Source organism: Diabrotica undecimpunctata, chromosome 8 (assembly GCF_040954645.1).
Source record: "Diabrotica undecimpunctata isolate CICGRU chromosome 8, icDiaUnde3, whole genome shotgun sequence".
NCBI classification, from domain to species: domain Eukaryota; kingdom Metazoa; phylum Arthropoda; class Insecta; order Coleoptera; family Chrysomelidae; genus Diabrotica; species Diabrotica undecimpunctata.
Genome location: NC_092810.1, coordinates 99,293,937 through 99,320,372, shown reverse-complemented (window position 1 = coordinate 99,320,372; position 26,436 = coordinate 99,293,937). Strand labels below are relative to the sequence as shown.

Here is a 26,436-nt window from a genome sequence, read left to right as displayed (position 1 = left end):
CATATAGTTTGACTATAAACAAGAATAAACATATAAATCTTTTAAATCTATGTGAATATCTATAAAATTCAAGAGATTCCTTTGGTATATGGCTCTGGTTTATCTTAGGAAAATCAGTTATTATTTCATATTTTGCTTTATTTTGAGCCAACCTTTCCTGGTTTTAACAATGAATAAACTAACATAGAAGTAAAAACTTCTTCCATTTAAAAATGAAAAAAATTTTATCCAAAAGGATTACAAATCCTCCAAAACGTTTTTTGTCCACTCGATCCATCATTAGTGAAAAAACCTAAAAGTATATTTCAACTTTAAAATTACAAAAAACATAAGGTAAAATTTTGACTGATAAGTTACAAAATATGTGGAAACTACTTACATTAAAAGTAGTTGAAACTAGCTACGTAAAAACATGTAGAAACCATTTTCTTACATGAAAATCATTGTGAATTTTAATATAATTTTAATTAATTTAATTAATTTATTATATTTATTAAATTAATTTAAAATTAATTGTTGTAAGATTTAAAATGAAGAACATACGTCTTCCTGCTCGAAAGGGTGGACAATTTTTTCCAACTAATGGTAACAATTGATTGATTAGGTTGAGGAGAAAGTAAACATTTTTGTTGGAATTGACAGGTCCTCAAGACAGCGAAAAGTGGATTTTTGGGGACCACTCAAACATTGTTTTTTTTTTTAATCTGTATACCATCTTAGTAGCAACAGATTCTTGTTTCCGATAAATCTGTTTACTATACTATTTTATCACATAGAGATTATTTATTTAATCCAATTTACGGTATCCTCTTTAAACTAACAAATCGCCACCCACATAGGCAACCAACCTCACGAGAAATATCACTAATGAATTTCATTTTTTAAATCCAATTTCTCTTTTATTCATTAGCATACAAACACAACGATTATCAATAGGTATTAGTTTGTTAGTTTGCCTTACCATATCTTCTATTACATTGCACATTATTACCCAAGTTAATAACCTCATGTCTCAAATGTAGTATCACACATTGACTTCATTCATGTAATTAACTGAGTTTTGTTAACAACCAATTTAACTTCATAATTAAATTTATTAAACTCTTTTTTTTAACTTAATCTTTCTTTAAAAAAAAATTTTGCTTAAAAAAACACTATGTTGCTTTAAAATCAATTTTTACACAAAACATCTTTATCGGCTTATTGTTTGAGTGGTCGCCAAAAATCCACTCTCGCTATCTTGAGGATCTGTCAACTTCAACAAACATTTTTACTTCCTCCCTGGCTAATCAGTCGGCTGTTACCATTAATTGGACAAGGTTCTTCACACTTTCGAGTAGGGAAGATGTATGTTCCCTTCATGTTAAATCTTATAACAACAACCTAGTGTCATTAGTATATAATAATTCAAAGTGATTTTCGAGTTTTCATTCCCACAATAGGAAAGCATAACCTACACAAACAACATCAGTAGCCATAATGGATTACGACAAATAAACTTAGCAGCAGCACTAAATATGACAATCACTAGCACCTATTTTGAACACAACAACTTACACAAGGTAACCTGAACCTCTCCTGATGAAAGAACAATGAGTCATGGACAGGCGTAATAAACTGCAGAAGTTATAGGGGCGCAAACATAAACTCAGATCATTGTCTAGTGATCTCAATATTGGGGGCTAGAATTTCAAACACTAGTAAAGGCTAAGAGATGAGACAATTATACAATCACAAATCATATGACCACTTGTTATACAAAACGAAGTCTTCGAAGCAGTGAACGAATCTGTATACCTGTGAACACTCCTTAACACTGAAAATAATTCTACCGCAGAGATAAACCGCAGAGTTTGCACGGTCAGCAGATACTATTTTGGTCTTAATCTCCTCCTTAAATATCCAATTATGTCGTACAAAAATACAAAAATAAAACCTTTCAAAACAATAATACGCCCAGTCCTAACATATCGTTCAGAGACCTGCACTCTAACAAAAAATAATGAGAACATGTTGGGTTGTTATGAAAGAAAAGTACTAAGGCGAATCTATGGAGCAGTGAATATCAATGGAGCGTGGATAAGACAATACATCTAAGAACTGTATAGAATATAAAAGTAACCAGATATCGTAAAACATATTAAGATAGGACGTCTGAGGTGAATAGGGCATGTAATGGGGATGAAACAAAATGACCCAGCTAGAAAAACGCTCCCTAATAGACCCATTGGTTAGAGAAGAAAAGGAAGACCCAAAATAAGGTTCCTTGATAACATCGATGAAGACATGAGCAATATGGGAATACGTGCTTGGCGGAGAAAGGTGATGAATAGAACCGACTGAAGAACAATTCTTAAGGGGGCCTGGGTCCCACGCAGGGTTGGAAAGCCAGAATGATGATAATGAGTTTCCACATGTTTTGTAACTTATCAGTCAAAATTTTACCTTACCTTTTTTATCATTTTAAAATGGACATATACTTTCAGGTTTTTGCACTGAAGATGGTGCGACTGGACCGAAAACGTTTTGAATATTTGTAATCCTTCTGAATAAAATTTTTAAATTATTCTTAATAAATAATACTATTTTATACAAAAAGTTCTTACTTTTATGTAAGTTTTTTTAAACAATGGTATACAGCCAACCACTGGGATTTTCCCCTTTTACTTAACAAATAAACTATGTACCTACAAGCAAATCGATCCTCAATCATCCTGAGAGTTGAAATAATTCAGGATATCGACATTTATTTTACTCTAAATGATTTTTTTGTGTGTGTAAGATATTGACACCTAACATATTAACTATGAACAGCTTATCACAATTGAAGTAGAATGTTTAGCTATGTGATGTAACATTTAAGACAAAATAAGTTGTTTTATTGTCATGCAGAATAATTTCTGGGTGGTACATAGAATTACGTCAGGGTAATACAGCAGGAAATTACAAGAATACCATTTAGTATGAAGCATTGCTTCCTGAACTTGTTAAATTATTAACCATTTCTGTTATTTTTATTCAGCGGTATTATATATTTCCTCAATTTTAAAAAATGTATATACAAACAGTATAAAAGAAATTATTTAATACAATCTTATATTTAAATTTTCTTAAAATTTTTATAATTTAATTTAGATATTACCTACTTTGCTTTAGTTATCGGTTAGTTAGTTTTAAAATATTATTCGGTAATAATGTTGTCTAACAAACACCCATGTTCGCGGTTAAGTTTTGATCAGACTGTTTCTTTGCATTAAATTTCTAAACTATTTCCCTCTAGTCGAAATTTATCGTCCACATGAGAGCATAATATACAGTGTGTCCGTAAAGTATTGAATAAATTCGATATTTCCTAAATGAAAAGCCTTTTTACATTTAATGTTCTACATTTTACAATAAAATTTCATTGTACAAGGTGATACACATTACAGTGATGACGTTATCGGCTCTTTTTTTAAATGTAACACCCTGTATTTTAGAAAATTTTTAGATCGATAAAAATGAGCGAATTCCAAAAAAGTATAATACTGGGGGTCTAACGAATATAATTTAAAAGATATACGCTTAGAAAATTAAGTTTTATTGATTTATAATATTAAAAAATTATAAATCATCATCATCATCATTGGTGCGACAGCCCTATAAAAGAGCCTCGACCTTACCAAGTCTATTACGCCAGTAAGTTCTATCCTTTGCCAACTGTTGCCAGTTTGCTGCGCCTATTTGTCTACCATCCTCATCTACACCATCCCTCCATCTGAGTTTTGGTCTACCCCTATTTCTACTTCCCACAGGTTGTGACATAAGGATTCTTCTAGGAGGGTTGTTCTGCTGTGATCTTGCCAGATGTCCTGCCCATCTTAGTCTTCCTATTTTTATAAAGGATACTACGTCTTTACCACCAAATATATGTTTATATCTGTTATATATCTCGTAGTTGTACCTCCTTCTCCAAACACCATTTTCACCTTCACCAAAAAATTATAAATAAATTATAATAAATAACTTGAAAGTAATCCTTAATACATGACTTAATCTTAAATGTTCGAAATGTAGCCCTTGTTGTATTTGACAGTAACCCAAACTTTGTACAAATTCTTGTAGAGCCTTGTTTGTGATTTCTTGAGAAATATTGTTTATTTCTTTACAAGTTCTTGTTTTTAAGTCTCCAATATTTGCAAGTTTTATTTTATAAACAACATTCTTTAAATGGACCTACATAAAATAATCCAAAGGATTGAGATTTGGCGACCTCGCTGGTCATTCAATATGTCCATGTCTTCCAATCCACTTGTTCGGAAATATTTCGTTTAGGTACCTCTAAAGCATAATGCAATGGCGCACCATCCTATTGAAACCATAAACTTTTATCAAAACCTCCAAGAATAATTGTACTGGGGAATAAATTACCTACAGTAGGTATGAGATACCCACTTAAAAACTTGACGCTCAATTAAGTTTTTAACTAATTTTTGTGACATTCAAAATCTCTTCGCAAATAGCGAGCCTTTATGGGCTACCTTCAATATAAGAATAAACCAATTGTGTTACACCAAAAATGAATCAAAAATCTTTGAATCTTTAAAACTATATGCGCAAGCAACTACCAATGCTGAACTAAGGCATTAAGCATAGCAATAGATATACTTAATTTTATTATTTTGCTTTTTTACATCGTTTCTGTACACCAGTAAAGTTTCCTGACATTGCTGAAGCTTTGTCAAAGCATACAACTTCAACATCCTACGACGAAACATTCAGATTATGCAAAGTAGAATTTATTGTTTCAAAAATAATTTCTGCATCAGTTCAAATTTAAACGTATCAATGCCACTAGTCTTTTAACTGGACACGTACTGTCTTTAGGGATATATCTAAAAACAATAGCAGTCTGCTCGTGTCAAGTGACATCAGAGGTCTGGTCTGCTCTTTCACTTCCTTCTAAATATCTCTTACATTTTTGACAGAATATAAAATATCATTTTGAATGTAGTTGCTAAGATAAGTGCAGTTTTTGAGACCGATTTCAAGTAAGTCTTTAATGTAAGCCTCATATTTTTTAAGAAGTTGTAAAATTTCAAGAACACGTCCATTTTCATTGCTTTCTTCCATTTTATCATGACCACGAAGACGTTTTCTACCTTTTACTAGAACTATAATTATATCCATTAGTTTTTTTGTATAATCTTATATATAATATAATATTTTTAATATAATTTTTTGTCGCTGCTTCTCTCTGGATCTCAGTTCAGCCTCTTTTTTCTTATGGATTTGAAGATCTACTGACTTAGATAGTTATTTTATTAACTATTTATTCTTAATTTTATTACAGCTTGTATTTTAATGCATTTAAATCGTTCTGTAACTCTATTCAATGATGAAAATCCACTAGAAATAAATACAGTCTCTATCAAACCAGGTGTAGTATTGTCCTTCAGGCAAAACATCTACATAAAAAACAGAAAGTTAACAAAAGATGCAGTATATTCTAACCATTTGAATTTGGAATATCAAGAGCTAAAAACGACCGACCTCTCATGTTTTTCTTTTCCCCCTATTTTGGCTGGAAACTTTTCTAGGTTTGGTTGGCAAGGACCTCTTATTATTATCTCTATATTAAGATCTTTCTAATTTATTTATAAAAGCACGTAACAGATCAGAGAGGCGTAGTCAGTAAAAATCAAGCCAGAAGTCCTAACGCTTCAAGTCATTACAAACTGGGTTGGTGTCAATAAAATGATTATTTAAGGTTTGGAGGTTTTTATTTACGACCAGAACTTCATTTGATTCCTCTATAACCAGAACTTCAATTTGTTCCTGATCAACGATTCTATACATGGACCTTATTTATAATTTTTAACTTATTTATAAGACAAGTTTTACTTTTTAGTTGAATATCTGGTTTATTTAATATCACTCAAAATTTTTACAGATTAGTTGTTTCTAGAAGTGGACGATCCCAATTTTTGCGCGAAAGTTAGTGTGAGTTCCACGGCACCCGTGGCACCCGCTGTGGCCTTGCCTCTGTTTATATCTGCGATGTTATATTTTTCGTTTATAATTTGATTCCCGTCGAATATAATTATGGATTCTTGGTAATCGAGTACAGCCAGTCTATTTTCGTCTTTTCCTTAATTCCTGTTTTTACCTAATAGTTATCCTGTTATATCCTAAATATTATGCTGCTACTCGGTTGACATTTAAGCCAAATACGTTTCCCATTCCATATTCCCTAAAAAAGTAATAACTAAAAAAATTATTATTTGCAAAAAGCAAATTTTCATTAATTTTTTTTTGTTTTTTTTATTTATTTATTTTTTATTTAAATTAATGTGTCTCGGCTGCAATATCCATTGACACAAACAATATTGTGTACAATAATTACAATAAGCACAAGTAACTAATTACTACAGTTAATCTATTAGCTTAGAACCTATAATAGAGACTAAATAATATAATAGAAGTAAAGTACATGGAAAACAAGTATATACAGGGTGAGTCATGAGGAACTTTACATACTTCTACCATATGTAGAGTCCCTCAGGGAGCATATCATGTGGCCACTAAAAAATGTCAACTCCTCTTCTTTATTAATTAACAGGGTGAATTGTGTAATTTACCATTAATTTCATTTTACTGTAGTGTTTATACGGCTCATTTGATTTTTTTAATTTTCTCATGATACAGTACACTATTATCAAGCATTCGACTGGTATTAGCTAAACTAAAAAATTCCAGGACTGGCTTTGGAAAAATTAATTTAGGGATTCGTATTAAATATTACACCCTGTATAAATTTTTTTTAAAATGCAATAAGTAATTTTCAAACTACATAAATAGCCAATGAAAACGACATATGCGACAATGTTGTCGCACTTTTATTAAATTTTTAGTGAACGATCAAATCTTACCAAAAATAGAACAACCATAATGAAGTATCAAATAATAAGGTATTAATTTAAACAAATGTTATAAATTTCAAACATTTTAATTAAAATGAGTTCCTACAACATAATCTAATACGTAGAAAATTAACATCTTTACTGTCACTTTGTATTATCTCTACGATAGAATCAATTGTTTTTCAATTTTAAATTTTTACTCATAGATCGTATTGGGGCATTATTTTCGATAAATAATAAATTAAATTGATTAAAAAGTCAAACCTCTTGTATCTGTTAGTTTTTGTTGATTGTAAATGAAAAAAATTTTATGTCAAATAATAATACATTGCATCAACTGTACTAAATAAAAATAAATCTAAAAAAGTTTAAAATGAAGGTTGGCGTTGACCGTTTGACGTTTCTTGATATTTTATACCCATTGTCATTATTGTCATTATCAATTGTTATTTATGTGTACAAGAATACATATTTCTTCTGTCATATCTACGTTAAGTACATTGTGTTAGTTTTGGTAGAGCTTTTGCTACTTTCGTACAAAATGCCACATCAGTTTTCGACCACAGAATATGCAGACATAATATTTGTTTATGGATTCTGTAATGGGAATGGTAGGGCTGCTAGTAGAGAATATCGCAGGAGATTTCCTAATCGTCGAACTCCCAGTCATCCAACATTTGGGACAGTTTTTAATTATTTGCGAGAAAATGGCACTTTTCCTAGTGGACCAACAGAGCGACATGTAGATGAAGCGCAGGAAGATGACATTATGGACGCCGTTACTATGAACCCTACAATAAGCACTAGACAAGTAAGTCGAGAACTCAATGTTACTCAATCAAAAGTAAGTAGAGTCTTACAAAAAAATAATCTATACCCATATCACATTCAAAGGTTCAGCGACTACATGCTGGAGATGAGATCGATAGGTTGGAATTTTGTAGATGGATTAACAATAATCGACCAACGCTATACAGGACACTATTTACAGATGAAGCCCAATTTACCAGAGACGGGATAAATAATTCACGAAATTCACATGTGTGGGCAGAAGAAAATCCCCATGCTATTCGAGAACGTCGTTCTCAGTTAAGGTTTTCGGTTAACGTGTGGATTGGTGTCATAAATAACCAATTAGTAGGTCCTCACTTTTTTGATGGTCCTTTAACAGGGCAGGTCTATTTGAACTTTCTACAAAATATTTTGCCGAATTTGCTTGCCAACGCAAACGTTGCTATCCGATGGATGTATTTTCAGCATGATGGGGCACCCCCACACTTTTTACTGGCAGTGAGACATCTCAATAATGTTTATGGCAACAGGTGGATAGGACGTGCAGGTCCTATTTCGTGGCCTTCAAGATCCTATGATTTCAATCCCGTTGATTACCATATTTGGGGACGATTGAAGCAACTAGTTTACGCAGTGAATATTAATAACCGACAACAATTAATTGATAGAATTATACATTGTTGTAATACTATTAGAAACGATCCCCAGAGTATCCGTAATTCAATACGTCAATTAACAATTCGGCAACAAAAATGTGTACAGGCTGCAGGGTTCCATTTCGAAAATCTATTTTGAATTATTTTTATTTTGTTACCATTATTGTATCTTTTCCAGTTCTAATTTATGGGTTTATCATAACTATGTACATATTTTTAGTTTTTTTTTTAAATTGTTCTTCGTTATTGTTAGTAGTTAGGTACTGTTTTTTGTTGTGCAGTGACCCAGTTTATCATTTCAATTAAAATGTTTGAAATTTATAACATTTGTTTAAATTAATTACCTTATAATTTGATACTTCATTATGGTTGTTCTATTTTTGGTAAGATTTGATCGTTCACTAAAAATTTAATAAAAGTGCGACAACATTGTCGCATATGTCGTTTTCATTGGCTATTTATGTAGTTTGAAAATCACTTATTGCATTTTAAAAAAAATATATACAGGGTGTAATATTTAATACGAATCCCTAAATTAATTTTTCCAAAGCCAGTCCTGGAATTTTTTAGTTTAGCTAATACCAGTCGAATGCTTGATAGTAGTGTACTGTATCATGCAAAAATTAAAAAAATCAAATGAGCCGTATAAACACTACAGTAAAATGAAATAAATGGTCAATTACACAAATCACCCTGTTAATTAATAAAGAAGAGGAGTTGACATTTTTTAGTGGCCACATGATATGCTCCCTGAGGGACTCTACATATGGTAGAAGTATGTAAAGTTCCTCATGACTCACCCTGTATAATATAATATAAACAATTTATATTTAAATGTCAAAAACTTAATATACTATAATATAATATTTATTTATTGCAACAAAGGTAGTGTATTTTTACAGATAAATATCTTCCGAACAATATTTTTTATACAAAAGTTTCTCACAGTGGTACATGTTACTTTTAAGATAAAATATTCTTAACCTTCCACCAAGAAATCAAGGTAATTCAGGTCTGTTTATTTTTATTTATTTGCCGACAAACATATGGAATTTTCTTATAACTCTGTTAATGACCTCTCGCATTTATTGTCTCAGTGTCTCAGAGTAGTTTTTTATCTCAATATCTGAAATTGTAAATAAAATAATTTATTAAACAAATAAGAAAATGTATGTAGTTAAAGATACCTTTCCGACGATTTTTTCATAATTGAGTGAAGGTAGTTTACGAGCAGATATCTTTCCACGTATTAACAGTTTAGATGCGATATAGAGCTTCCGTAGTTCCAAGACCATATCTAAATTCAAATTAAAATTTATGTAGCTTTTGTTCGATAATGTAAAATGTATCGAAATATTTTGAATACGTGGCACAATAAACTTAAGTTTTGTAATTTATCACATTTTCGGAGATACTTCGGTAATGGTGTCAATAAAAGCTAAACGACGAAAACTTTTCTGTTTGGGAAAATTATGATTAGACATTATTTGTAGCAAATTACATTGTCTACAAATTTACTTTTATCATTTTTTATGGTAAAATGGAAATTAAAACAGTTATTAACAAAAATAACTAAAAAATTTTTGAACAAATTTTTTTTTCGGCCAACTTTTTTCTAATAATTTTACAATAAAATGATGTCAGAAGGGTTTTGCAACGAACCATTTTTACTACAAATTTGTATAATTTCATTATTTGTTCTGTGTTTTACAGCGCTCCGGAATTGACCGGGTTCTTGATTACTCGTAAAAATACGATAAAGAGGAATTAGATTTAAATACATTTATTATTTTCATAACATTTTTATGTTATAATTTATTTATTATCGACCCATTCCGCCTCCATAAAACTTAACCGACCTTGTGCGCTTGTGTCGCACGAAAAAGCACCAATAGACATAGTTAAAGTTTAATAAGAGCAATATTATTCCAAGATAAATTTCTTGGTAATGAAAAGAACAAAACAAACTTAACAGATCTTCTTAAAACTGCTCTATCAGAAGTGGGTTTTAGTGTCGACCAGGCTGAATCTGATGCAGATACGAATCATCTTGCTCACGGAATTAGCAAGGGAGCAGTCGAGTGTTTTATGTCCAAAGTATTCAATGCGGTTAAACCTTAAAAATGGTATAATTCGCATTAATTATACTGTCCTTTAAGTTTTATATACGGCTACGTTATTGCAGAGAATTTGCTGTTTTTCCATGCTTTTTCAGGATGCGACACAATATTAGTAGCTTAACAGATTGGCACACGTAAATTCATTAACATTTTACAGAAATATCCTGAGTTAGCCAGATTTGATGCCTTTTTTTTGTAAAATGATCACAAAAAAGGTACCTGATCATAAAAAGACCTATAAGACTTAAGTACAAGAAAGAAAATTTGTTTAAAACTTTTTAGTTATTTTTGTTAATAACTTTTTTATTTTCCATTTAACGATAAAAAGTAATGAAAATAAAGTTGTAGACAATTTAATTTCCGAGATACAGCGCGAACTCAGATAGCGAGTATTCAAGAACCCTGTGAACTTCGGAGCGCTGTAAAATCCAGAGAAATTAATAAAATTAAACAAATTTGTAGCGAAAATTATTATTTAAAAAATCCCCTATAATATTGACTTAATGTCTTTAATTGTAAAATTACTAAAACAACAGTTATAAGGGGAGTTCGGCCCTGACAAAAGTTGTAAACAAGACATTTGTCTCGGCTCTTGGTATTTTTGTGTTAAACTGTGAATATTAAACGTTATAAATTACAGTTAAAGTTTACCAACATTATTTAAAACTGTAATATTTCTTATTAGTTATACTTAAAAACGCACTCCAAACTGGATTTATTAGTTTTTTGGATAATTTATCGATCGCAAATAATTATAATTTTATCAATTATAAACAACAACCAGGGTTGTTTTTTGCTGGGGCAGAGAGGTACTATATTTTTGCTACTGTGAAGAATAACAAATTGGTATGTTGTTGGATGTAACTATACAGAACGTCTCTTCAAACAGCAAATCTTATTTCTGGGCAGCATCACAGCAGAAATTTCCTACTAAAGTTCAAGCAATTATTTTTAGTGCTATAAATAACGCCTGTCTTCAGGATTTTTTAATCCCGCTAAATATTTTATTCTCTTCTCGGTTATCTTATAATAGAATATGTATGTATCTAAATAGTAAATTCAGCGTAGATGAATTTATGGAGAAATATGGTTTTATTAAAGTGCAAAGAGAAATCTTACGAGCTAAAAGACTTATAACGCCTGCTGAAAGGCTAGTGTTATCTAACGTCAGTCCAACAATTCCCCATGATGTACTTATCCACGAATTAAAAGAAATGGGCTTAAACCTCGTTTTTCTTATAACGTTTTTAAAAATCGGTGCTACACTACCAGAGTATAACCACATATTAAGCTTTAGAAGACATGTATTTGTCAGTCCACATAATATCACTATCCCAAATTATATTGAAATAAATTATGAAAACACCTCTTACACAAACACCTCTTTCATATCATAAGACAATCTGACTTGTTATACGTGTAAGCAATTAGGCCATATTTCAAACAATTGTCCACAGCTTACTATAACGCAAGCTAAAAAGAATTCATGGCAGAAATTTGTATTCGAAATAAATAACACAACTAGCTCCAAGGAAGTCTGGTAAAAAATTAGAAAAATTTGTGGTACTCCCCAGCGGACTTTTATTAAATACTTGAAAATACAAAATAAAATAGTATCCAAAGATGAAGATATTGCAAACGTTCTAGCGGATTTTTACGAAAGTTTCACAAACGAAAAAAATCCACGTGCAGATTCTTCAAATTTATCATCTGATACCTATACTCTTCCTAATAATGAAAATCCTAACGTAGCAATTAATAATCGCAGTTAATTTTAAGAACTTAATTCAGTACTTTCAAGCTATCCCAACCATATCTCTAAAACATCTTCCAGACTCAGCCAAATATCATTTACTTTACATATTTAATTTCATATGGACGCAACATCATTTTCCTTCAATATGGACTAATTTCTACGTCCTACCTCTTTTAAAAGACAAAAAATTACGATATAGTGTGGAATCATATAGGCCAATTTCAATTACTTGTTCCATGTGCAAACTTATAGAAAAAATCGTTAACAGTAGATTAATGTGGACATTTGAACAAAATCGATTACTAATTACTGAAAAAAATGGATTAAGGCAGAATCGATCAACGGCTGACGATAACATTCTGAAACTCAAAAGCGATATTATGGAATTTTTTGCAACTAATAAAAAATGTACCGCGATATTTTTTGACTTAAAAAATGCCTTTAATACTGCCAGGAAACACAAGATTTTAAAAACGTGGTATAAGTGGAATATCCGGGGACACTGTTTCTCGTTCATCAACAATTTTTTAACCAATCGGACTTTTCGGGTAAGAGTTTCCAATTCGCGCTCAAAAACTCGCTGCTTAACAAATGGAGTACCACAAGGGTACATTAATCCTAATAGCGATTAATGATATTTTGAAAAACATAGAAAAACCTTTAAAAGCACGGATTTATGCTGACAATTTAGTGGTATTCACAAAACGAAAAAATATAGATAGTATGACAAAGTGTTTACAAAGATTAATCAATAAACAGGAAACATGGTCTTTAAATAGTGGCTTTGAATTTTCTACTACAAAACAAGAGTCATGGTTTTTGCAAAAACAACAAATGTAAGTACTGCGTCAAATCTTACGTTATACGGGAAACTAATAATAGTAGATCCTTATATTAAATTTTTAGGAATGCATTTAGACAACAAACTGACATGGCGAGAACATATAAAGTAATTACAATTAACTTGCCATAAGAGAATAAATATTTCAAAAACATTATCAAACAGGAAATAGGGTTCCGACCAAAATACAATATTATCAGTATACAAATCGTTAATCAGGTCTAAACTCGATTACGGATGCATCGCTTATTCTTCTGCCAGAAAGTCTATTTTAAAATCTCTAGATACAATTCATAATAACGGTCTAAGAATCGCACTACGAGCATTTAAAAGTACACCTATTGAGAGCACATACGCTGAACTTGGTGAGCCATCCCTTTACCACAGGCGAATACAACTAACATTTTCACATTCATTCTCGGTATACTGTAATCCAGAAAAATCTATTTACCATAACACCTTCACAGATAAATATAACGAACTTTTTAATTTTAATGATAAACTAAGAAAACCATACTATGAAAGAATTAGAACATATTGCAAAAAATTAAACTTTGATTTTCCTGACATATTCAATCCAAACATCACCGATTTTCACATCCCTTGGTCAATCAATATTCCACAGTGTAATGTATATCTGAGCAAATATAATAAGTCGGAAATACGTCCCTCAGAAATCAAAAAACTATTTTGTCAAATATATTCGAAACTTGTGAAAATTTCTCCAAAATATTTACAGATGCTTCAAAATCTAGCAATGGAGTTGGTGTCGCTTTTCTGATCAATTCAAGTAAATATCTATTTCAACTATCTCCTCACTGTAGCATATACACAGACGAATTATTCGAACTTTATCAAGCAATTAAGTTTATTAATGATACCAATATCGTCAAAGCGGTGTTACTTTCTGATTCTCTGAGCTCGATTACTTCAATTCAACGAGTATATGCTAAACACCCAATTGAAAAAATGATCAAATCAGAACTTTACACGTATCAAGAAAAAGGAAGAACAGTTGACTTCATATGGATTAATTCTCTTGAGGGTATCCCCGGAAATAAACAAGCAGACTTAAGTGCGCGTAATGCAATGTCTAGTGCGGCCTCAGAAATAATATTAAAGTGCGGTCCAGAAGACTTAAATCTTTCTATTAAGGCAAAAATCTTAGAAGTCTGGCATAACAAATGGCAAATATCAACGTCTAAACTACGACAAATTAAAGACACAGTTAAAAGGAACTAAACTTATCTTTTTTCAGAATGTAACCCACCAATTGTGAGCGCTGCAATTCAACCTTAACAGTAAAACATATCTTTGAATGTGACAAACTCAAACATCAACAAGCTCTTTAAAATATAGATTCAAATTTATCAGTTATGTAAGGTCAAAATAGTTATTCAAAGAACTGAATAGATTATTTAAAAGCTATCGATGTGTTCCATAAGATTCAACTTTTTTTGTATAAAATTGCTTACTTTTTTTAGTACCATTTTGTGAAAAATCTTTTTTGTACCTATTCTTGTAAAATTGTACAGATCCGTCGCTAATAATCATTGGGTGGAAGCGACTTTGTCTTTAAATAAAAAAAAAGTTATAGGGCCCAAAAGAATTTGTTCAAAAATTTTTAGTTATTTTTGTTTTCAACTTTTTTATTTTTAATTTTACGATAAAAAATAAGAAAAATAGAATTATAAAAAATCTAATTTGCTACAAATAATGTTGTATAAAATTTTTTGTGGGGTGGCTAATTTATGAGATATAGCTCGAGAACGTTTTGCCTCCTTTTTCAATGATGGTGGCTGGAGGACAACGGTGGTAACCCGATAAACTTGAACGTAAGCTTAAAAGCTGGGTCATTTTAAAAATATAAACTCAATGTAACTTTTTAATGGACTATAAGTAATTTTAGAAATTGTTTATGTATTTTATAAAAATCTGGAGCTTTATTCTTAATTTAGATGGCCTCTTCTCCTTCTTGTGTTAATATATGAGGGATCTGTTCTTCCTGGATATTCTGTTGGTATTGTACAGTTTCTACATTCTTCATACTCGTTAGTATTTGAACGTACTCCCCTAATTCTTAAACAGTGTTTATTTCTTTATCTGTTATTATTAAGAACAATGTTTTGAATACCCTGGTTATTTTTTTCATTTTCTTATGCCTGTTAAAAGTATTGCGGTTTTCTTCAAGAGCTTATATTTTCACGCATTTGTCAAGAAACTATATTTCCTTGTGTTCTTTGCTTGTTTTGATTATGTACTTTGTATTTTGATTCGTTTTCTTTGTTTTGTTTCATAAAAATCTAAATAAAACCAAATTCATGCCGACTAACATAAACACAAGAGCTGGAAATGTTGACAATGTTGACAAATGTTGTCAATGACTAAAATTTCGAAGCGGTCACATAGTTCATCACGAGAAATAAAAAGGCGAATCATAATTGCCAATAGTTGTTCTCTATCTCTTAAATATCTCTCAAAGTACTTAGCTAACAAACGTCTCAAATGTTCTCAAAAAACTATTATAGGCTGTATAGAACACTGATAGTCCCCGTGCTCACATATGGATCAGAGGCAGTGACCCTAAAAAAAAAGAACAGACGAATGCTCTATATCGATTTTTGAGAAAGAACCATTCAAAACGTGTTTTCTTGGAAATGTGTTCCATAAAATCAAGTACATCTTGCATCAATAAAAAGTCAGACATAGATAAACTGAGCAACATTTATTGTTACTTACTGGAAAAACATCCAAAATAAAATTAATATCTACCTGCACCCGTACCTACACAAATTACAGTTATATGCATACCATTGGTATGCAACATGTTGCATACCATTAAGACAGGTTTAAAAATTAAAATCACCTAAAATGGGCCTCTAGTATTTCTTAAAAAAAAATATGATATTAAGTACACCTAATTACTTTTTAATCATAGGATTTTTTCTTTTTGTTCTCTATGTACCAGAGTTAAAACACACCAGTAAAAGATGACAACAAAATTTTTACTATTTTTACCTAAATTTTAAAGAATTTTAAAATGTATTTTGTCCACTATTTTATATTTTATGTGTATGTTATTAATGTTGAGTGTCTATGCTTTTATAAATAATCTCAACGACTAGTAAGTTGCACTGAAGATTTGTGATATTTTATAAATATTTACACTTTTTCTTATTACAGTGTCTTGAAAAAGGAATAAAACCATTCCGAAAGCTAGACAAAAAGTCATAAGAGTGTTTCATTAACATCCCGGCCAATTTTCTGACTGCAACCCTAATAAACTGTGTTGTTTGTATATATATATATATATATATATATATATATATATATATATATATTGATTTATAGTATCAGCAATCGGTCAGGAAATAAAACTCTATTTGTTCAGTCTCAATATTTCGTCACATAAGAAGTCACAAAATCGTGACGAAATATTGAGACTGACCAAATAGAGTTTTATTTCCTGACCGATTGCTGATACTATAAATCAATATTTAAAACAGTACGGTCAAAAAATAATTTGAATTATATATATATATATATATATATATATATATATATATATATATATATATATATATATATATATAAATATATATATATTTATTTATTTATATATCTATATATTAGTACCTTTACATAACAAGTGAGATATGCAAAATGGGAGAGAGTAATTGATCGATGGATACGTGAAGAAACCGAAATATCCGATAATCATTTTGGCTTTATGCAAGGCAGATCAACAACAGATGCAAATTTCATTATTGGGCAGTTGATGGAAAAATACGTGGAAAAGTACGGAATAAAGAAACAAATGCTCATATAGTATCCATTGATCTTGAGAAAGCATATGATATAAGTTCCTCGAGAGATTTTGTGGTGGACACTCAATAAGAAAGGAGTCCCTGGTGAATATATAAAGATTGTGGGAGACATGTATGAGGGAGAGTTAGCAGATGTGTGGGAGAGACATAAATTTCATGTGAAAGTATGGTTACATCAAAGCATAGATAATTAGGTAATAGGCCCTCTCTTCTGTAACGAAACAGTAAACGCAGAGGTTTATTTAGACTTTTTAATGATAAATCATTTACAAATTGTACTTAAAAACATGCGTACGTATTTACATCCTTTTTATCATGACGCATTTATCCCAGGTGAATTGAATGAACAATTTTTTAAGGAAAGGAACAGAAGGACCAATTAATTGGCCAGCTAGATCGACTAAATTAAGTAAAACTTTTTCTTCTGTATTAAATATCTAGTGTACTTTGAATCTCCAAAATTAATGACATGAAGATCAAAATTAGGAACGTATTACATGAGGTGCTTACAAATGCTTGCAAACCTAAGAAGATCATATGAAAACTATCTTCAAGCCTCTGTTGACATTATAGGAGCTCATTTTGAACACCGTCTACAATGAAAATAACAATTTCTTTATTTAAATTTCTTATTTTTTTTAAGCGAAGCTTCCATACTGGCGTTCTATTACTTTTTTTTATAGTAACATACTGAGGCGAGAGTACACACAGTCACAGTCACAGTAAACAGTTGGCAAAGTTCATTTATGCAACGAGGAAAGTCCGTTATACATCATGTAAAGTTTATTAAAATCTATCTTAGAAAGATAAAAAAATTACTTTACTCAATTTTCTACATGTTAGTTAAATTTTAAACATACAGAAAACATAGTATGAATCTTCGCGCTAGTCTATAAGACCATCTACTGTACCACTTCTTTTGCCACTAAAAGGAAAATATCCCTTTTACCACTATAATTTAAAATATCTCCAAAAAATTAGGGACATTTATTTAAAGATACTGGGCAAATAATAAATTTGTGCTTGGACTTATCCTGTACTAGTTTTAAAGAATTCCGACAATCATTTTAAATATATGGCTACATCAAGTCGTTGCCTCTGTAATGCTTTTCTGGTATATATTGCGTTGAGCTTGTTACGAATTTCTGGCTTTTGTTTAATGATTGATATATGATAATATACCTCTGGACCCAGAGACGGTAACAAACTGCCGCAGGTGGCGGGTGAATTATTCACGTACAATAACTCAAATAATTAACATATCCAAATTTAAAACGTAAATCTCATTTTATGTGATCGGCTGGGTCGATTTCTTTGAAAATAAATGTTTGAAGGAAGAGATTATAAATGATTTAGTATGATTGGGATTCCTTTTCGTAGCTTTTTTTAATTAGATTTTAAATAATTAAATATATTAGTTTTTATGGCAGTGTAATGTTTTTAATAAAAAAATATAGTTTGTTCAATATTTTTCATAGAAAGGGGTTGAATTGAAATGGTTGGTAATAGAGAGTTATTGCAGAGGTGTTTCATCTCGTCCTGTAAAAAAAACGGGTGTGGCAGTCCAGTGGGACTGCCGGTAGAAGTTATATTTCTATACACGCGTTCGCCGTTAGAAATTTATATAGGAGTCAATCTGCACAATCATTACATATGTAATGCTATAGGTAAGAGAGAGCACAAAGAGAAAAATAATTAGTTATATAAGTATATATGGTGCATCGTTTGTTGTATATAAACATTTGACCTGTAATAGGAGTATAGTAAATGAAGGATTGTATCAATATTTTAATCAAAATATATATTTTTATTTTTGTATATGTATAAAAGGAGTTAAATGCAAAAAAAAATTTACACATACTCTGCAGTAAAATTCATTGTTTATTTTGTTATTAGTATAAAAATTACAATACAATGAATACACTGCAATATAATATAATTCAATATAATAATACTACAATAAGTTAAAATGTAATATTCATAAGTATTTAAAACTGCCAATATACATAAAACTTACTTTACGAAGATAAAAATAAAAAAACCAACAATTCGGAATATGTTGTAAATTTTCATTTTATTTTAAAATTTATGTTATTTACATATATTACATATCTTTAATAGGATTAACTTAAGGTTTTTAAATATTTCAAAAATAAAAAAGGAAATTTATAATTGGGATTCGAACTCACAACCACCAGCGTATGAACCAAACACGTAAAGGATTTACCAATTAGACATGACACTAACGGATTTAAAAATTGACAGTTCTCGGTAAAACAGTGATTATTTTGAAATACAAAAGCTTAAAATAATTATAAACGTTTAATTTTAAATAATACAAAACATATCACATAAATAATAATATTAATACATATTATATTATATATAATATTATATATGCATATATATAATATATATATGTATATATATATATATATATATATATATATATATATATATATATATATATATATATATATATATATATATAATATTAAATATATATACAAAAGGAACATTTTTATTCTCGAGAGAGGAAGAGAGAGAAAATATATATTCTGTCTCTCTCTTACTCATTATCTTACATATGTAATGGTTTCACAGATTCACTCTCATGCAAATTTCCAACGCCGACCGTGCGTATAGAAGTATAACTTCAAAAGCACATTTATTTTGACATATACGCATGTGCATTTTTGTGTCCCTTATTTTTGTCCTTTCAGTCGCTTGTATTTTAGTTCTTTGATCTGTAGTTACAGACCTGAGATTTTTTATTTAGAGTTCCCTTTTTATGACATAACCTGTCAAATTAAGAGTAGAAACACAGTATATTGCCTTATGAAGAATATAGGAATCTACTGTGGTAGAAGGGAGAAATACATGTAAATCTAGTTATATGTATATTATGGATATTTGATCAAATTTTTTGTATGATGTTCTTTATTTAATGAATATTGGTTTTAGTATTATTATTTTTCTCAATTAGTTAATCTTCATAAGTATTTTTTTTCGTTAAACCGATAACATTCATAAGTAACAACTCTATTTCTTGACTAGATATATGTAATGGTTCTTCCACATTGTAAGATGAGTATTATGGATTATAATAATTCTTTAAATAACAATTTAATTAAATTGAACGTTTTAATTTTATCTTATTTAAATTTTTAATCTAGGAAGCTATACATATATGTAAGTAACCTATAGGAACTCATAGGCATTTATTGGTTATTTACATTATACAACAATATTTAATGTCATTTGTTAAAATAAAAGATTTCTTTAACATGTTAGCAGTAACTCTCTTGTAGACGTGAAGTATTTTGTACTTTATGAAAGAATCCTGTAATAAAGGCAGCTGTCATCTTATGGTTTCAATAATTCTCTAATATCTTTACGTTTATTGTTTTTACTTGTGGAATAGTGTAACCTGTAAAATTTAGACCTGAGTTTTTTTTTACTGTTTATTTTAAAGTAGAAATGTATCATGATTTTTTTTTGTCAAATAACAAGAAGAGAACAATATTAACAAATTGTAACAAGTTGTTGTTAAAATGTTCAATTCAAAATATGTTTGACGTAAATTGAAAAACGTTTTTAACCAAGAACTCATTAACTTAATGATTATCTAAAATAAATTATCACGTAGGAATAACCCAATACGTATTTTCGTGCCAAAGAGTCTAACTTTTGTATAGTTATTTTAATATGAACTAATACTTCTTACTAACAACAGAATTATAATTTTTTTAACCCTGTAACCGTCATATCTTAAACTCATTGAAAAAAAATTCTAAAAATTCGTTTAGGTGTTTTTTAAGCGACAATGAACGTATCAGTGGGGTTGGTATATGCAATTTTTGTATAAAAAGGCGAGTTTCAGCATGTTGTCCTCAAGTTACATTGTCCATTAGTGGTATAATGAGATCAGTGCTCCAAAGCAACAGTCACAATATGGGATAAAATTTTTGTATTGTGCAAACTAAACTAACAACTTTATCAGATGAACAACAAGGATTCAGATCTAGAAGATCGTAGCGTAGATGCCGTATTTGTACTAAGACAAATCACAGAAAAGGTTATCGAGTACAATAAACCAGCATATCTGTCTTTTATAGACCTGAAAAAGGCTTTCGATGGCATCCAAGTCGAAGACGTCTTACATCTATTGTATAAAAGAAACATACCAATCAATATTACACAAACCATCAAAAACATCTACTTTTATAATCGAATACAGGCAATTATAAATGGAACACTAACACAGTGTAAACCAGTACAAAGCGGAGTCAGATAGGGTGACTCGTAAGCCCACTTCTCTTTAATATAATATTGGACGAAATAATACAGGCAGTACGTAAACGTCATGATTACAGAATATGGAACAAAGAAATCCAAATATTATGTTATCTAGACGATGCCACATTAATTGCCGAGACATAAGACGAGCTCCAACGATTAACACACATATTCAATACAACATCTAAAAAATACAATATGATAATATCAGCAAAAAAAAACGATGTAAAATCGAAATTGATGGGGGAAAATAATAAAGCAGAAAGCAAGGTTTAGATATCTGGGAATAGACATAACTATTTACGGAGATGTTGAAGAAGACGACAACAAAGCTTAAAAGCAAGTAAAGCGGCGGGATCTCTTATTGACACAATCTGGAAAAACAAACACCTAAGACAAGACACAAAAACAAGAATCTATAAAGCAGCAATTTGATCTATATTAACATAAATGGCGCAGACAAGACCTGACACATCAAAAACGAGAAGACTACTAGAAACAACATAGATGAAAATACTTTGACGAATGTCAGTGAAAAGTCTTTTGGATAGGGAGAGAATCGATATTTTATCACCTATCCATAAATGGATCGGTGACAAAAGGAAAGGAAACAGGAGTGAAATTAACACATTAGTAGAATGACAGAGGATAGGATAGTACGAGTAGCACGAGATAAGTCACCAAATGGACAATTTAGGAGGCTAATATTGAAGAAGAAACAGGCTTTAAAGCCTGCATACAAGAAGAAAAAAGAAGAAAAAGAATTATTGTGCAAACAAGGGATTTCCAGTAGCAACAGTAATTTTTAAGGACTACAAAAATAAGCAAACATGAACTTTAATACAAATTGTATGAAATACAAAATGTATGATATCTCTAAGAAGGAACAGCAAATTTTTCATAGTAAATAAAACTAGTCAACATACATTTCTATAATATTTTAGGTACAGATGCATCAAAAACTAAGTTAGGAGTCGGATGTTCTATAACCACCATAAATAAAATTCTCAAGATGTATCGCCAAGTGTATATACCATCCTCCAAGTGTTAATCTCCTTACTTAACATGCAATAATTCATCATCAATTCAGTATATCGTTGGAGGCCTTCGAAATGTGGACCTTGCCAAGAATATTTCACATACGCCCAAGAATTATTGGACTTCATTAAGCCACAAAAAGTTAGTTATCTGGACCATATTCTGAGAGTAAAAAAATACGCAAATCCTCAACTAATTATTTAAGGAAATATTGAGGGCAAGAGTATGTCACAAATAAATGTGGCTAATGAATATAAAGAATTGGACAGGCATAAATAACACTGGCCACCTGGCTAGCTTTGGTATGCCAGATGACAAATGACAGAAGTCTGGCCTTAAAATAATCCACCAACGCAGTATATGTGCACAGCACTATGAGAAGAAGAAGATTAATTATATAACTAATCGCCTTGCCTCAGTTATAGTGCATAACACTCATTTAAATGCATTGTCATATCTGGATTTTAGGTAGTGCGGTAATAAGAATGCTAACGATGCTGAAAAGAAAGAAATTATTATCAGGTTAAACTATAAAACAGTACACATTGCGAAATAATTGTTTTTTTAGGTCTAAAGTTAAAGAATCCTGTCATGATAAAAGTGATAGAAACTCTTTAAAACTACAGTCCAAAGGCATTCGATCAAAACTATTACAGCGTCTGATCGAAAAACTACATCAAGCCTATTTCCTTTCCTAATACTTCTCTCCTACTTTTCTGCTCGGACTATTCGCGTAAAAGTCGTTGACAAACTATCCACTCCATTCACTCCTCTAGCAAAAGTCCCACAGGGCTCAATACTTGCGCTTATTCTATATACAGTTTACAACACTAACCTCCCATTTCCCAACACAGCATCAGAAAGTATCCTACTATATGCTAACGACACTGCCCTACTCTCTGCAAGACCTCGACGGAACAACTGCAGAGAATACTTTTTATTCGAAAAGGCACAACTGGCTCCATAGTTAAGTAGTACAACAAATAGAGAGTAACGTTAAACCCAATTTAAACATAGCAAATTCTGTCCTGTCTTCGAATAAGACTCGAATTTAGACCGACTGTGTCCTACTTGGGTGTCGAATTTTCAAAGACGCTCAACTGTAACACAGATCATAAAAATACTCTAAACGGGGTAGGAAACAGAGCCAACCTTCTACAAGCATTAAGTGGTAAATTTGACAACAATAATTATTTTACTCTTCTACACACATACATATGACCAATTATCGAGTCAGACCCTACGTTGCCCTCAACACACGCCAAATGAACCAAATTATAGCAACAGAAAGAAAAATTCTGAAGAGAATTATGTGTTAAAATCTCAATAATATAACATCCGATACAAAGCCTTGGCAAGATATACGTTTTTGAACTATCAAAAGCTCGAACAACAAAGCAAAGAAGGTCCTTAAAAAGACATGCCACCGCCGAGGACAAGTAGTCATCAGACTTTCAAAAACTAAAATTCCTTTTCTGCTAAACTTCTAAACGCAGCAGGTAATAAACTTTCTGATGAGTACTGCTTTTTTTACAACACTACAGCGCAAATTGAGCCTTGGCCTCCTTTATTTTTTACCTCCACCCTTGCTTGTCTGCGGCTGATCTTCTCCATACACGGACTCCTAAAATGGCTTGTGAGTCGCTGTTAACTGTGTCTTCCCAGCGCTTTATTGGCTTTCCAACCGATCTCTTTCATTGCATTCTAGCACTTAGTGCTCTTTTTGGTAGCCTATCTCTCCCAAATCTGACAGTAGTGCTTCCTTATAAAGTTGATAAAGCTCGTTGTTGTATCGACTTCTGAATATTCCGTTTTCCCTCACAGGTCCTAGTATTCTCCCCAGTACTTTCCCTTCGAATGTATCGAGTTTGCTTTTGGATGTCTCTTTCAGGACCTATGCTTTACTACCATAACATGCTATTAGTCGAATTAAGGCTTTATAGATTCTCATCTTTGTATTTCGGGGGACATTTTAGACCGAAATATATGGGAGAGGGCAAAATAAGCTCTGTTTGCCTGCGTTATTCTCTTCCGTATTTTACCATCTTTTGATCCGTCAGCATATATTTCTACTCCCAGGTATGTAAACATTCCAACCGTTTCAATTTCATTCCACGGTAGTTTTTGCACTGGAGTTTGTCTCCTTTTTTCTAGATCGGGCATACTATACTTTTCTTCCAATCGTCGGGTATTTTCTCTTCTTGCCATATGTCTTTGATAAGCGCGTGGATGTCACTTGCTAGGTGGTCGCCGCATACCTTATACAATTCTGGTGTTATTTTGTCAACTCCTGGGGATTTATTGTTTTTCTGGGCCACAATAGCTTCGAGAAGTTCCTTTATAATTGGAGCTTCTACTCCATTCTCTACTTCATTCTCTTCTACGTAGTTCGTACCCATTTCATCTTCCATGTCTACTTGTATACCAAGTAGAGTCTGAAAATAATGCTTCCATGTTTCTATAATTTCCTGTTGGTCACTGATTATTTGCCCACTTTCAACTTTGCAGACTTGTTTGAGGTTTATACTCACTTTTTATCTTTTTTATGTATTCGTAAGACCCTCTTATTTCGTTGTTTTTAAAATTTTCTTTCATTTTTTACAGTTTTCCATTTTCATAGGATCTTTTTTTATTTCTACATATCTTGTCTGCTTTCCGTCTTGCGACTTCAAATGATGTTCATCTTTCCCGTGTTATTCTTGTTATATACATTTTGTGTGCTTCATTTCTTTCCTCTATTGCTTGTTTGGACTTGTCATCGAACCATGCTCCTCTTTTCGCTTTTTTCTTGTTTCCCAGGGTGAATATTATTCCATTTTCTCTTTATGGAGTGCAGTTCTAGTGTCCTTGACTCATTTGCGACTTCTTCTTTGAACTTACATTTACACTCCTTAATCTTCAGTTTTTCCAGGTCCAGTTTGTTTGTTCTTTGTTGTCTTTATTTTCTTTCTTTGTCAACTCTTCTAAAGTTGGTTTGGAGTAAAAGATGGTCTGATCCACAGCATGCTCCTCGTCGTGGTCTCAAATCTGAGATACTACTGGCTGCCCTTTTGTCTAATAGCACATGGTTGATTTGATTGGTTGTGGTTCCATCTGGTGACATCCATGTCATTTTGTGTATGTCCTTATGTGGGAAGCATATGGAACTTATAACCATGTTTTTACTGGTGGCAAAATTTATCAAAAACTCCCCATTCTCGCTTGTTTAATTTTGTAGTGGGTATTTTTCTACTGTGCGATAGAATTGCGGCTCCTTGCCTATTGTAGCATTCATATCACCAATTAAAATCTTGATGTCATTTTTGGGCGGATTTTCATATACTATCTCCAGCTGTTGGTAGAAGCTTTTCTTTGTATGTTGTTCTTGTTCTTCTGTTGCGCAGTGAATGTTTGTCATTGTTAGGTTAAAGAAGTGGGTGCAAATTCTTAATTTGCATATCCTTTCGCTGACTGCCTGGAAGTCTATGATTTTTGACTTAAATCATTATCCACCACAAATGCAACTCCACACTCTTTGCTTCCTTTTTCCTTCCCACTATATAGAAGTGTGTGCGTTTTAATGTTCCTGATACCTTTCCCCGTCCATCTTGTCTCCTGAAGAGCGGTAATCATCAGCTTATATCTTTTAAGTTCTTGCAGAAGTGCGGTTTGTGCTCCTAGTTTATTTAGTATCCTCACATTTCAGTTTCCAAATATATAGTCCATGTTTCGTAGTTTGAGTCGTTTCCGAAAGTTCCGTTCTGTATTCCGAGGTAAATGTTCAGGTTTCTTAATAGTGTGTTTTTTCCGGGAGTGGGTTGTCAGTCCACTGCCCAACCTTTCTCCTTTACCCAGGATTAGGACCGGCAGTGGTGACTCCTGAGCTACTCGATCCACCCATTTATCACCACAGGCGGAGTTGACGAGTACTGGGATATCCTTAAATTAATCTTCCTAAAATATGACAGGCAATATCCTGCAATTGCCAAAAACGCCGATCTAAAAGTCGTAAAAATTCTACTTGTAGTTAATAGTTTAATAGCAAACCTAGTAGTAATATACGTGCTGCGGCTTTAAACTACGCGCAATTCAGCGTACCGTGTCGAGACATTACAATGATCCAACACGAGCACAAGAGAGTTATTCGTAGACTGAGAATTAGCCATACTAGATTAATTCATGGACACTTAAAACCTTCAGAAGAACTACCTATGTTATAACTGCAA

At 31.5% G+C, this 26,436-nt stretch overlaps 1 protein-coding gene across 4 annotated transcripts in view; it reads left to right on the top strand.

Moving 5' to 3' along the window:
- Positions 1-26,436, top strand: part of LOC140447798 (uncharacterized) — a 113,104-nt gene that overhangs the window by 32,646 nt on the left and 54,022 nt on the right. The gene's annotated exons all lie outside the window — the stretch shown is intronic.